Source organism: Coffea arabica, chromosome 7e (assembly GCF_036785885.1).
Source record: "Coffea arabica cultivar ET-39 chromosome 7e, Coffea Arabica ET-39 HiFi, whole genome shotgun sequence".
Lineage (NCBI taxonomy): Eukaryota > Viridiplantae > Streptophyta > Magnoliopsida > Gentianales > Rubiaceae > Coffea > Coffea arabica.
This window is the reverse complement of record NC_092323.1, coordinates 20,999,132-21,013,788: the sequence shown is the minus strand read 5'-3', so window position 1 is coordinate 21,013,788 and position 14,657 is coordinate 20,999,132. Positions and strand designations below refer to the sequence as shown.

General features: G+C 35.6%; 1 long non-coding RNA gene across 1 annotated transcript; it reads left to right on the top strand.

Annotated features, from left to right (window-relative positions):
* Positions 1-1,919: 1,919 nt before the first annotated feature.
* On the top strand, positions 1,920-3,015 carry LOC140011466 (uncharacterized). The gene is made up of 2 exons (XR_011818645.1): positions 1,920-2,326; positions 2,895-3,015. It is a non-coding gene; the product is annotated as an uncharacterized lncRNA (long non-coding RNA).
* Positions 3,016-14,657: the final 11,642 nt, after the last annotated feature.

Below are 14,657 nucleotides of genomic sequence, written 5' to 3'. Positions count from 1 at the left end.
CAATAAATTAGAATTAGTAGCATAAGAATATGCTATGTTAATATTCTTTCTAACTTTCCTATAAATTAGCTATACAAATCTGTACATAATGTTAATCAAGAAATGTTACTGTTCGAAACAAAAAAGCTAAGTTTGCTAAGGACATACTTTCGTTGTTTTATTTCACGTTTTATAACACCCCCTTTGAGCAACTGTTATCACCACTCCTTAAGAGCTACTTTTAAGTTAATGACTAACCAAAAAAGACCCAAGCATTAATCTAAACATGTATTTGTCAAAACTATTTAAATAATATAGTCCAATTTTTGAAAAATTTTTTACAGAGTGTCCCATATAAATGGGCTAAAACTCCCAACCAACCTTTTCAACCGCATATGAATTTTCAAAGCTACTTTATTTATTCGCCTAAAACATTACGATGCATTCACCTAATACTTCTACATCCACCAAATTCATCATATTCGTCGGCTTTATCGTTCAAAAGTAAAACTATATAAAATACCATTCAAACAAAAAAATAAAGGACAAAACACAATAGTAAATCAAAATTTTCAAATCCTTGGTAATTAGTAAATCAACATTGTCATGTTCGGGACAACCCAATATTTCAAATAAAACTTAATTGTTCAAGTAAAATGAACTTGTTCATATAGTTGGACAAATATCGTAAATATAAAAAGAGGTAACTTTGATAAGGTTGTAAACTAACCATTTTGTCCATGAACATAATACCAAAATTTATAAACATGCTTAACCGAAAAATACCAAAACATGCTTAACGAGGTATCGCCAAAAATTTAAATAACTATTAATCATCAATTTCCTACATTTGAACTTGTAAACATGCTTAATTACCATCAACAAGCATAAATGAGGCCAAAAACATCAATACATATCATAAAAAATTTCAAATTAAAATGTCAAAAATCACAGAAAATTGAAAAATAGAAATTCTAAAATACGAATATTTGATGAAGAATCTTACCTCAATCACATAGAAAGATGTTTGAAGATGATGCATATGCCAAAAGCTCTATGAAATGCCCTCCAATTGAATTCCAATTGAAGAAATTAAAAACTAGAAACCCTAGCCTTCAATCTCTTTGAAAATCGATTTTCAGGTATTTTTGTTGAATTTTAATCGGTTACAAAGGCAATATAATGCTCAAAAGGTGTTGGGTTGATGATTTTTAACCAAAATATGGAGCAAAAATAGAATTTAGTGATTTGTGTGTGAAGAGGCCCGAAGAAAATGCGGCTGGAAAGAAGAAGAAGAAGAAGAAAACTGAGGAGGGCATTCGCATTTTTAAATTTCGTACAATACACACAATAAGTGCCTTAGCAAAATGCGACTTGTAGTGCCATTTTGCTAAAGGCGCATTTTTTTCGAATGTCAGGGACCTCGCATTTGTGAACTGCGAGGTCAATGTAATAGTTCTTTTTTTTTTTTTTTTTTGCCTCTGTGGGTGTAAAAATGCGAAGTGAATTTGCATTCATCAAATACGAAGGCTCTCTTGACGGAATTGCATTCTCAAACCACCCCCTTTGCAAAAAAATTTTTAAATTTCTTCCCAATTTTGGAATTCTCTCCACGACACAAAGCCCCAAGAAAATGGATAAGAACAGATACCACACGCTGAAGATCACAATGGCGATGAAAGTGGCAAAACTAGATAATCCGTTGCACCGACACTGCCTCAAGCAGTGTGTAGACATCAAATTTTTGTCAATTTTCAATGTTTTCCTGAATTTTTATCTATTTGATAAGTTTTTTTTTTTAACATTTTAATGTGTAATTTTCTCATTTTTGCAGGTTTATTTTAGGAAAAGAAGAAACAAACAAACAAAACAAAAAACAAAAACAAAAACAAAGAAAAAAAGAGAAAATCAAGAAATCAAATCATCCAAATCATCCAAATCATTTTTTTTTCCACCAAATACACTTAACCCATTTCACACTCAATTGCCATGCTTCTTTCTTTTCATTAGGTGGGAAGACCACCATTTTTGACAAGAAAACATACCAACTCCCCACCTTTTCTCCCAAATACATCTCTCGATTGCACACTTGCACAAAGAGAGCTTTCTTGGCATTTCTTTCTTTTTCCCATCAGACAAGGACGGACAAAAAAAAAAAAAAAAAAAAAGCTCCAAAAAATTTTTTTCTCTCAATTCACTCTCTCGGTTCTCCCTCTTGACTCCCTCTCTTTTTTCCAACAAACTCAACACAACAAAGCCAACATAAGGGGGGAACAAGTTGTCAGGCATTGAAGCTTAGGAATTTAATCACAAACCTCACCTACCAAGTGACTGCAACATTCTTGAGGTATATTTTTTCTTTTTTTTTTCAGTTTTATTTTAACATTAAATTCATATTTTGTTGCTTGTTTTCTCCTACTTTTGTTGTCTTGCATTGTTGAACATTTGGGAAATGGTTTGAGCTAGAGTAGAGAAAAGGAGATAATTTTTGTATATGCATGTTAGATGTTTGAAAAAATGTCTAAATCAAAAACTGAATTAAAGTACTCATTATTGTGCATTTTGTTTGTTAAAATAGATGATTATGGTTAGTGCAAGGCCTGAAAACTTGAGGTTGCTCAACCATTTTGAGAGTTTGAACTTTAGAAGCATGTGAATAATTTTTCTTCATTTTGCACTGTTTTATTTTAATTTTGTCATATTTGTTGTTGCTTTTATTGATTTCAGTTCATAGTTAGGTTGTAAAAATCACAAGGAGTGTTGTAGTATATTTTTTATAATTTTTAGTGAAAGTTATGGTGATGTGAAAAAAATAAAAACTGGTCTATCTTTTGCTTTTTTGGATACTTTCGGGTCGTTTTTTTTGTAAAAACTAACTCCAAAAATGCAATCCACGTGAAAATTTGAGTGTGAAGGTGTATTTTGGTGAAATTCGGTGATCGGAGAGGTCGCCGGCGATGGTCCGAAGGCGGTGGCGCCACCGGCGGCCGCCAATTGAAGTGAGCTTCAGATGGCCAGAGGAGAAGAAGAAACGAATGGGGAAGAAAAAAAAGAAAGGAAAGAAAAGAAAAGAAGAAAAAAAAAAGGCAAAGAATTGAGCTAATTTTTTAGTGGGCTTGTGGTTATTTTGATTGGATTTTGATTTATTTCTCTTGGATTTCGGTTGGGCTAGAAGGTCAGAATTTGTTCATTTTTTATTGCATTTGAGTGATAAAAAAGGGGGTTGACTTTTTATCCTGGACTTTCGATTGGGCCGAATGGCCGTGGCACAAAGAAGAAATGGAGAATGGTCTAATGGCCCATTTTCTTAAGAATATCAGGAACCGAAATTTGTACTTTAGCCCCTGATCTTTGGAGTAGTTTCACTGCAGCACAGAACATTTTAAATTTGTTTCACTTAAGTCCTTAAATTAATTGCACTTTGGTCCTTGAATTTTATCTTTCATTTAATTTTAACCCCTAAACTTTGAAAAAATATAATTTTTGTGCCCAAAAGTTTTTCAAATTTTGCAATTCAGTCCCTGGTGAATTTTGACTCTCTTTATTATAATTGTTTCTTTTATTTAATAGCTAATTATGTTACTTTTGAATATATTTAACTTGTAATTTTAGATGTTCTTGAATTTATTTACTTTGACATGTTAAGGTGAATTTAGTATTTTCATTATTATTATTATTTTCAATTAAATTGGTCCCATGATTCTTCTATTCATTTTGAGTATAAATAAGACAATTTAACTCCATTTAGTCACCACTTCAAAAAGGAGGTACCCCTACTATTATTATTTCAATATCAATTACGTGCTTTTATGTGCACTTACGTCTTCCTATGTATTTATATATTTTTCATATGTTTTATTTATTTGATTTAAATGTTCATTCAAATTTTCTTATATTTATTTAGTTAGTTTTTATAATTATTTGAGAGGCATTTAATTACCTCAAAAAAATGTAATAGATAGGCTAACTAGATTTGTTTTATTTCATACTTTTCCCATTTAGATTGTAGTTAGGCTCCTCAATGTAATAGGTAGGTTGTGTGTTTATGTGACTTATGTGTTATATGCTTTATCCACTTTCGTTAGGATTTTTACATCTAGATATTATGTTTACGTGTTACGTGCTATGCGCTCTTATGTGTTTATTTTTTTTAATTTATGCCTCATCTGTTTTACTATGTATTATTAATGCATGGCGTCACCACACTAGTCCAACGCTAGTTGTGGCTTCTCCCTCTGCTTACTTGCTAGTCCAACGCCAATAAGGATTTTTAGAAATGGGCTAGTTCAACGCTAGACTCTTAGATCGTTCGTGCGTTAGATTATTTTTGTGTGATATTCACTACATTTTCATGCATATTTTTTATTTTTAGAATGTTTTCTCATTTGCATGATATTTTTTATTATATTATCCCCTACCCTCTATATGTGTTAATCATATCATTTAGAATTGCATCTCACTCAAGAAATTGTAGAATAAGTTAGTTCATTTGCTTGTTCATATTAGGAGAATTATTCTTTGAACATGAATATGGATGATTATAACTTTTAGTTTAAATACCCCATCGATCCCTGTATAAGAAAATTATGTCATGAGTTTTTGTCTCCCGTACCCATTATGTTGCATTCCCTTTTTCTTTGATCACTTATATCTATGTATATAATTTCTTTTCTTTTCTTTTTTTTAATTTCATCATTTGCATATTCGTGACCCCTTCAAGAAATTATTTTGACATTCGCAATTAATGCGATTGGTATCAATTAAACTCTTGAATGGATATTTTGTCCCTTTTGATATTTTATAAATTTAGATTTGCATCCATGTGGGAAACATCCAAACGTGATAAAATTAAGGGTTAGATTAGGAAAATTTTGACTAAACCTCGCAATTAGCTTAGATTAGGTTGAAAGGGTGCTTTAGATTTGACTTAATTGAATCTTTACCTTCCCTTTCTTCAACCGTGACTCCCGAACCCATTTTCTCTTGTTTCAAAGATCTGGACTTGTTCAAAAGGGTTTTATTTTATTTTATTTTTGTCAAATAACATTTTTGGGGTGACTTAGTACACCCAAATTCAATACCAAGTAACGAATCCTATTTTTCTTAAAAACCCTTTTAGACTAAATTTTGGACCCAAATTGTCGCATTTTTTTAAGTCTCATTCTAAGTCCATTTTCACTTGTTTTAAAATAAAATCACATCTTTTATAAACACCCTTTTATTTTCCATCGCGAAAAATGGGGCGCGACACAATGTACCAACTTTTGAGTAAGCCACACAACAAATAGACAGCAATAACATCCAACTATTCTCGCAAATGGCAAAAAAGTAGCTACCCCAAAATGCTCATACCCTGGCATTACACTACCCCGAATCCATTTGCCGTCGTCGGTGAAGAATGTGAACATCACCCATTCGACCGCTAACAGGATGAATTGGGCAACGCCAAGGAATGAACGACGATTATTGATCGCTCCTTGCCATAGCTAGACCCCTAACAACCTCAAATTCTCTGTGAATGTCAGATTTTGAGCCCTAATACCTTCAAAAAATGTAACCGCAACCATTTTCAACTCAATTAACAGACCAAATACTAGTTTAGACCTTTGAATTCTACTAGCTCGATAGTGAAGGATGGAGAGGATTCAGATTTTGAATTGTGATAGTTGGAGTGGAGGGTGGCGTGGTTTTGGTATTTTATAGGATCGAAATTTTCAGGAGAGGGTTTTTGGCGGGAAAGTAGGTTTTTCTTTAATCTTTTCACTTTGGGTTTAAAGCTTTGGAGTTTAAGTTTTGGGTTTGGATTTCCTTAAGCATGCTTAGTAGTAAAACTAATATGAATTTTCCTGAATCATGTGTTGTGAACCAGCCCTAACCATGGACCTAAAAAAAAAAAATGGTCGCAACTACGCATAGGCACGCTGAAATGAAGGATTCGGGTTTTGTCCCTATGGATGCTCGTGCTCGGTCACGTGCTTTACCTACTAATTGAATATGATTGGCAATTCATGAGTTTCAAACTAATATATTACCATGTAACATCATCTTGCATTGACTAACTGCATTTGCGATGATTTGATGTGCATAAAAAATGTGCCACTCGTGAACAAATTCAAGAGAAAGCTCAATTTTTTTAGAAGATTACTAAATATATCCGATAAGAAGCCTATTTAATTGTAAAATATAGAAAAGACCACATAATAGCAAGAGATACAGGATTTAACATAATATGAACTAAAGATCTATAGATAACTGATAAGATAAACAACCCATTATCTCGTATCTAAAATCTTATTAAGACAATGAATGAGTTTTTAAAAACCAAATCAAATAATTACACAATGAAAATATTTCAGATGCAAAATAAGTTTTAAGTCAACAACATACAACAAATATAACATCTTTTTTATTTTTATTTTTCTTTTTATTTGCATAAAAAACTTTAAAATAATATATAATCATATCCGCTGTCTACATACAAAAGAGATCTCTAAAATGCAATCTCTATAGACTCACAATTAAAACTTTGTCAATGAACCTTTCCCCGACTGCAGCTCCATGCTGTGATGCGTGCAAAACCAAGAAAGTCAAAACTTCATATATTTGTTTATTGATCATTTAGTTTTGTTCTCAGAACAAATATATTTTAATAGCCTTGCACTTTTACAAACAAGTAACTTTTAAGAGAAAAAAAACTAAAAATATAAATGTGTAGATGCCATTTGTTTCCTCAATTTGAATTCGATTTCTATTATTGTTCAAATCAATCGAAATTCTGAAACTTGAAAGATGAAAAGCTTCTTAACCTTATTGATGGTTCCCTAAGATTCGAATGGTGTTAATTTTTGGTTAAAACTTTTAAACTATTCTGATATACTGACTTGACACCCTCAAAATGGTTGGCTACATACGCACATCAACCACGGCAGATTTGCAGCTTGCTTAATGAAACTGAAAGCACGGGTGATGAAGGCTCCAAATCAAATAGTTTAGCATTTAGCATATTCTGTATGTATACACGTTAACTAAACCCTCAAATGCTTGGATAACAAATCAACAATAGACAATGAGAAAATGAATCAATATTTGTTTATATCAAGGTCACAAAGAAAAAAATTAAATATGACCACTGAAGATAAAATGTTGAATGATTGAATCACTATGACCACTGGGGCAAAAGCCAACAAAATTCTTGCGATTGAATATCAAAATATTTTGGTCAATTTCCTCCTTCTCGATATAAATCTCGATTATGTATGGAACAATTTCGTTCCATACATCATACATTATCTCCAAAGTTTCATCATCCATCACTGTGGAGACATTATAACAGGTATGGCCACACGGTTGACGGAGAAATAAATTCAACTTGAACATGCCCCTATCGATCCCTATATATTCATAAATTCTGTCAACCAACTCCTCATATCCAATTCTATGCTGTAATGTGAACGTACAGTTGGAGGTACGAGGCAAGTAACAAATTGACCCATCTTCGTAATGTATTTTACCTCCCCAATAAAGAGATACTCGCAGAGGTCTTTCTACAGGCATATGTGCGAAATGAATCCCTATTTTGGGAACAATAAATTAGAATTAGTAGTATAAGAGTATGCTATGTTAATATTCTCTCTAATTTTTCTATAAATTAGCTATACAAATCTGTACATAATGTTATTCAAGAAATGTAACTGTTCGAAACAAAAAAGCTAAGTTTCCTAAGGACATACTTTCGTTGTTTTATTTCACGTTTCATAACACCCCCTTTGAGCAACTATTATCACCACTCCTTAAGAGCTACTTTTAAGTTAATGACTAACCAAAAAAGACCCAAGAATTAATGTAAACATGTATTTTTCAAAATTTTTTAAACAACTTAGTCCAATTTTTGAAAATTTTTTTACAGAGTGTCCCCTATAAATGGGCTAAAACTCCCTGCCAACCTTTTCAACCACGTATGAATTTTCAAAGCTACTTTATTTATTCGCCTAAAACATTACGATGCATTCACCTAATACTTCTACATCCACCAAATTCATCATATTCGTCGGCTTTATCGTTCAAAAGTAAAACTACATAAAATACCATTCAAACAAAATAATAAAGGGCAAAACACAATGGTAAATCAAAATTTTCAAATCCCTGGTAATTAGATCAAAAAAATATGTATATCTCATTATGTCATGTTTAGGACAACCCAATATTTCAAATAAAACTTAATTGTTCAAGTAAAATGAACTTGTTCATATAGTTGGACAAATATCGTAAATATAAAGAGAGGTAACTTTGATAAGGTTGTAAACTAACCATTTTGTCCATGAACATAATACCAAAATTTATAAACATGCTTAACCGAAAAATACCAAAACATGCTTAACGAGGTATCGCCAAAAATTTAAATAACTATTAATCATCAATTTCCTACATTTGAACTTATAAATATGCTTAATTATCATCAACAAGCATAAAGAAGGCCAAAAACATCAATACATATCATAAAAAATTTCAAATTAAAATATGTCAAAAATTACAGAAAATTGAAAAATAGAAACTCTAAAATACGAATATTATATGAAGAATCTTACCTCAATCACATAGAAGGATATTTGGAGATGATGCCTGTGCCAAAATCCCTTTGAAATGCCCTCCAATTGAGTTCCAATTGAAGAAATTAAAAACTAGAAATCCTAGCCTTCAATCCCCTTGAAAATCGATTTTTAGGTATTTTTGTTAGATTTTAATCGGTTACAAAGGCTATATAATGGTCAAAAGATGTTGGGTTGATTATTTTTAACCAAGATATGGAGCGAAAATAGAATTTGGTGATTTGTGTGTGAAGAGGTCCAAAGAAAACGCGGCTAGAAAGAAGAAGAAGAAGAAGAAAACTGAGGAGAGAATTCATGTTTTTAAACTTCGTACAATACACACAATAAGCACCTTAGCAAAACGCGACTTATAGTGGCGTTTTGCTAAATGCGCGTTTTCTTTGAATGTCGGGGGCCTCGCATTTCACAAATGCGAGATCAATGTAATAGTTTTTTTTTTTTTTTGCTTCCGTGGGTGTGTGTTAAAATGTGAAGTGAATTCGCATTCACCAAATGCAAGATCCATGAACTCGCATTTTATGAATGCGAAGACCCTCTTGAGGGAATTGCTTTCTCAAACTGTCCCCTTTGCAGAAATTTTTTAAATTTGATCACAATTTTGGAATTTTCTCCACGATACAATGTCCCAAGAAAGCGGATAAGAACAGATACCACGCGTTGAAGATCACAGAGGCGATGAAAGTGACAAAACTAGATAATCCGTTGCACCGACACTGCCTCAAGCAGTGTACCAACTTTTGAGTAAGCCACACAACAAACAGACAGCAATAACATCCAACTATTCTCTCAAATGCCAGAAAAGTAGCTGCCCCAAAATGCTCATACCATGGCATTACACTACCCCGAATCCGTTTGCCGTCGTCTGTGAAAAATGCAAACATCACCCATCCAACCGCTAACAAGGTGAATTAGGCAACGCCAAGGAATGAACGACGCTTATTGATCGCTCCTTGTCATAGCTGGACCCCTAACAATCTCAAATTCTCTGCGAAGGTCAAATTTTGAGCCCTAATGCCTTCAAAAAAATGTAACCGTAGCAATTTTCAACTCAATTAACAGACCAAATGCTAGTTTAGACCTTTGAATTCTACTAGTTCGGTAGTGAAGGATGGAGAGGGTTTCAGATTTTGAATTGTGGTAGTTGGAGTGGAGGGTGACGTGGTTTTGGGGTTTTATAGGACGAGAATTTTCAGGAGAGGGTTTTTGGCGGGAAAGCAGGTTCTTCTTTAATTTTTAGAATTTGGGTTTAAGGCTTTGAAGTTTAGGTTTTGGGTTTGATATTCATTAAACACGCTTAGTATTAAAATTAATATGAATTTTCCTGAAGCATGTGTTGTGAATCAGCCCTAACCCTGGACCTAAAAAGTAAAAGATGCTCGCACCGATGCATAGGCACGCTGAAATGAAGGGTTCATGTTTTGTCCTAATGGATGCTAAGTCTGAAACGAAACCAGTGTAACCCTGGCATTACACTACCCTGAATCTGTTTGTCGTCGTCTGTGAAGAATGCGAACATCACCCATCCGACCGCTAACAGGGTGAATTGGGCAACGTCAAGGAATGAACGACGATTATTGATCGCTCCTTGCCATAACTAGGCCCTTAACAACCTCAAATTCTCTGTGAATGGCAGATTTTGAGCTCTAATGCCTCCAAAAAATGTAACCTCAGCCATTTTCAACTCAATTAACAAATCAAATGCTAGTTTAGACCTTTGAATTCTACTAGTTCGATAGTGAAGGATGGAGAGGGTTTCAGATTTTGAATTGTGGTAGTTGGAATGGAGGGTGGCATGGTTTTGGGATTTTATAGGATCGGGATTTTCAGGAGAAGGATTTTGGCGGAAAAGCAGGTTCTTCTTTAATCTTTAGGCTTCGGGTTTAAGGTTTTGGAGTTTAGGTTTTGGGTTTGGATTTCCTTAAGCACGCTTAGTAGTAAAATTAATATGAATTTTCCTAAAACATGTGTTGTGAACCAGCCCTAGCGCTGGACCTAAAAAGTAAAAGATGCTCGCACCTACGCATAGGCACGCTGAAATGAAGGGTTTGGGTTTTATCCCTATGGATGTTAAGTTTGAAACGAAACCAGTGTAACCCTGGCATTACACTATCCTGAATCCGTTTGCCGTCGTCTGTGAAGAATGCGAACATCACCCATCCGATAGCTAACAGGGTGAATTGGGCAACACCAAGAAATGAACGATAATTATTGATCGCTCCTTGCCATAACTGGACCCCTAACAACCTCAAATTCTCTATGAATGTCAGATTTTGAGCCCTAATACCTTCAAAAATTGTAACTTCAGCCATTTTCAGCTCAATTAACAAACCAAATGCTAGTTTAGGCCTTTGAATTCTACTAGTTCGCTAGAGAAGGATGGAGAGCGTTTCAGATTTTGAATTGTAATAGTTAGAGCGAAGGGTGTCGTGATTTTGGGATTTTATAGGACCGAGATTTTCAAGAGAGGACTTTTGGCGGGAAAGCAGGTTCTTCTTTAATCTTTAGACTTTGGATTTAAGGCTTTGGAGTTTAGGTTTTGGGTTTGAATTTCCTTAAGTACGCTTAGTAGTAAAACTAATATGGATTTTCCTGAAGCATGTATTGTGAATCAGCCTTAGCCCTGGACTTAAAAAGTAAAAGATGCCCGCACCTACGCATAAGCACTCTGAAATGAAGGGTTCGGGTTTTGTCTCTATGGATGCTAAGTCTGAAACGAAACCAGTGTAACCCTGGCATTACACTACCCTGAAGCCGTTTGCCGTCGTCAATGAAGAATGCGAACATCACCCATTCGACCACTAACAGGGTGAATTGAGTAACGTCAAGGAATGAACGATGATTATTGATCGCTCATTGCCATAGCTGAGCCCCTAATAACCTCAAATTCTCTGTGAATGTCAGATTTTGAGCCCTAATGCCTTCAAAAAATGTAACCTCAGCCATTTTCAACTCAATTAACAAATCAAATGCTAGTTTAGACCTTTGAATTCTACTAGTTCGGTAGTGAAGGATGGAGAGGGTTTCAGATTTTGAATTGTGGTAGTTGGAATGGAGGGTGGCGTGGTTTTGGAATTTTATAGGATCAGAATTTTCAGGAGATTTCGGCAGGAAAGCAGGTTCTTTTTTAATCTTTAGGTTTTTGGTTTAAGCCTTTGGAGTTTAGGTTTTGGGTTTGGATTTTCTTAAGCACGCTTAGTTGTAAAACTAATATGAATTTTCCTGAAGCATGTGTTGTGAACCAGCCTAGCCTTGGACCTAAAAAGTAAAAGATGCTCGCACCTACGCATAGGCACGCTGAAATGAAGGGTTCGGGTTTTATCCCTATGGATGTTAAGTTTGAAACGAAACCAGTGTAACCCTGGCATTACACTACCCTGAATCCGTTTGCCGTCGTCTGTGAAGAATGCGAACATCACCCATCCGACTGCTAACAGGGTGAATTGGGCAACGTTAAGGAATGAACGACGATTATTGATCGCTCCTTGCCATAGCTGGACCCCTAATGACCTCAAATTCTCTGTGAATGTCAGATTTTGAGCCCTAATGCCTTTAAAAAATGTAGCCTCAGCCTCTTTCAGCTCAATTAACAGACCAAATGTTAATTTAGACTTTTGAATTCTACTAGTTCAGTAGTGAAGGATGGTGAGGGTTTCAGATTTTGAATTGTGATAGTTGGAGTAGAGGGTGGCATAGTCTTGATGTTTTAGAGGACCGGAATTTTCAAGAGAGGGCTTTTAACGGGAAAGCAGGTTCTTCTTTTATCTTTAGGTTTTGGGTTTAAGGCTTTGGAGTCTAGGTTTTGGGTTTAGATTTCCTTAAGCACGCTTAGTAGTAAAACTAATATGGATTTTCTTGAAACATGTATTGTGAACCAGCTCTAACCCTGGACCTAAAAAGTAAAAGATGCTCGTACCTACGTATAGGCATGCTGAAATGAAGGGTTCGGGTTTTGTCCCTATGGATGTTAAGTCTCAAACGATACCAGTGTAACTAACATATTCCTTGCTAAACGAAACCAGTCTAAACAAGTTTTTCAATGCTGTACTGTTTGGATTCACCTATTTTTGAAAAATTATTTTTTTCAAATACAATAAAATTTTTTTAAAAAATACTATAAAAAGTACTCTGAAAAGTAGTCTAAATTTTTTTAAATTTTTAAAAAATATTTCAAAATATATTCTAGAAAATTTTCTATTCTTAAATATTCCAAAATATTTTCTAAAATATCCCAAAATATGCTCTAAAAACTCTAATACAGTAAAATTTTTCAAAAACACCCCAAAAACAACTAATCCAAACGGTGACTTTACCCAAAAGTGTCAAATTATTCAAATTTAGATAGTAAATATGAAAAGTTATATAAAGATACACCAAAATCTTTAGGATTATGTTTTTGTAATTTTATTAAGCAGTGAAAATAAGCTACAATTTTAACTTAGTGACTAAGTGACAAAGAGTCTTTTTTTTTTGCTTTACCTTTTTTTTTGTATCAGTCGATCAATCTTTTTTTTTTAAAGTCCAAGTTTTATTGATCAAATGTCAAACGGTACAACCCGGTAACTAAGACCAGTAGTAGTATTACTCCCTAACTCGCAACAGGCGAAAATACGGATATTGTCAAACATCTAAGGTAGAGATGCCTTTCACAGTTGGCAGCAAGTTGGTCGCATCGTAAGTCGCCGAATGTTTACTAGCTGCTGCACCCTTCGCCAAGACGTCCGCTGCCGAGTTGAGCTCCCTGTAGCACTGCTCCAAGAAGAAGTCTACCCTGAAAAGTTCCTACCGTACTTGCCTGATGATGATGGCAAGCTTCCAAGGCACTGTAGAAGTTCGCTGGACCATTTGAAGAAGTTGTTTAGAGTCCACCTGCACTACCAGCTTTGGCAATCTCAGGGCAATGCTCAATCGGAGACCCTCCAAGAGAGCCATGGCCTCCGCCTCCATATTGGTGCGGAATCCATAGAAAGAGTAGAAGGCCTTTAGGATGCTATCATTATGGTCACGTAGAATTCCACCCCCTCAATAGACCCGGGTTGCCAAGAGAGGAGCCATCTATGTTCAGCTTCGCGTAAGGGTATGGTGGCAAGAACCAAATCAAGGAGACGCATGTTCTCTCTCGTGGTTGTGCCATCGTCGTATGCAACCCCAACTGCCACCATGTGGGATCTTGTGACGTTGGAGAAGGGAAGGGGTAAGTAGCTCCAATACCTATCAGTAGCCCCAATACTCGGCATCGGACCTGAGCAGGTGAAGGCACTATGTTCTCATGCATCGCCTTGTTCCGGGCCTTCCACAGCTCCCAATAGATAAGCATCGGCAAGAAGTGTGTAAAAGTGGCCCTGAGCGATCTCCTCGAAGAGTGCATCCACCACCCTTGCAACTTAAGTGAAATTGAGTCTGAGGCGCCTGCGCGTAACCCAAGTCCTTGCTCAAACCAGCCCCAGACCTAGCCTATAGCACAACATTCAACAAAACAATGTGTCAGGGAGTCTTTACTAGGGCAGAAGGGGCATTTGGAAGGCAGGTGTAGACCAAACTACCTCAGTATGTCGGGGAACGGAAGTAGGCCATTCAGCAGACATCACACGAAGATCGAGATCTTGAGAGGTATACGCTTGTCCCAAATAAGCTTACGAGAAATTAAAGGGTCGAAGGGGTGCCAAGCCCTCTCCAGCACGAACAAAACCTTGAAAGAGCCAGCCGGTGAGGTTTGCCATACTACACGGTCCTTGTCCTGCAAGGGTAGGACTTGGAAAGTGAGAATGCGTTGCCTTTCCTCCCCCGTAAGAGACTCCTCAATTTGGTCCAAGCGCCACTCCCCTTCCTCCACCATTTCTGCAATCCGGAGGTTAGGGAGAGGGAACGACTGCTTGCCTCATGCCAGTGGACCCGTGCCCAACCATCTTCTTTTCCAAATCCACAAGCTCAAGGGACGTACTGGCGCCAATGCCACATGCTCGTACTCGGTCACGTGCTTTACCTACTAATTGAATAGGATTAGCAATGTCATGAGTTTCAAAATAATATATTACCATGTAACGTCATCTTGCATTGACTAACTGCATTTGCAAT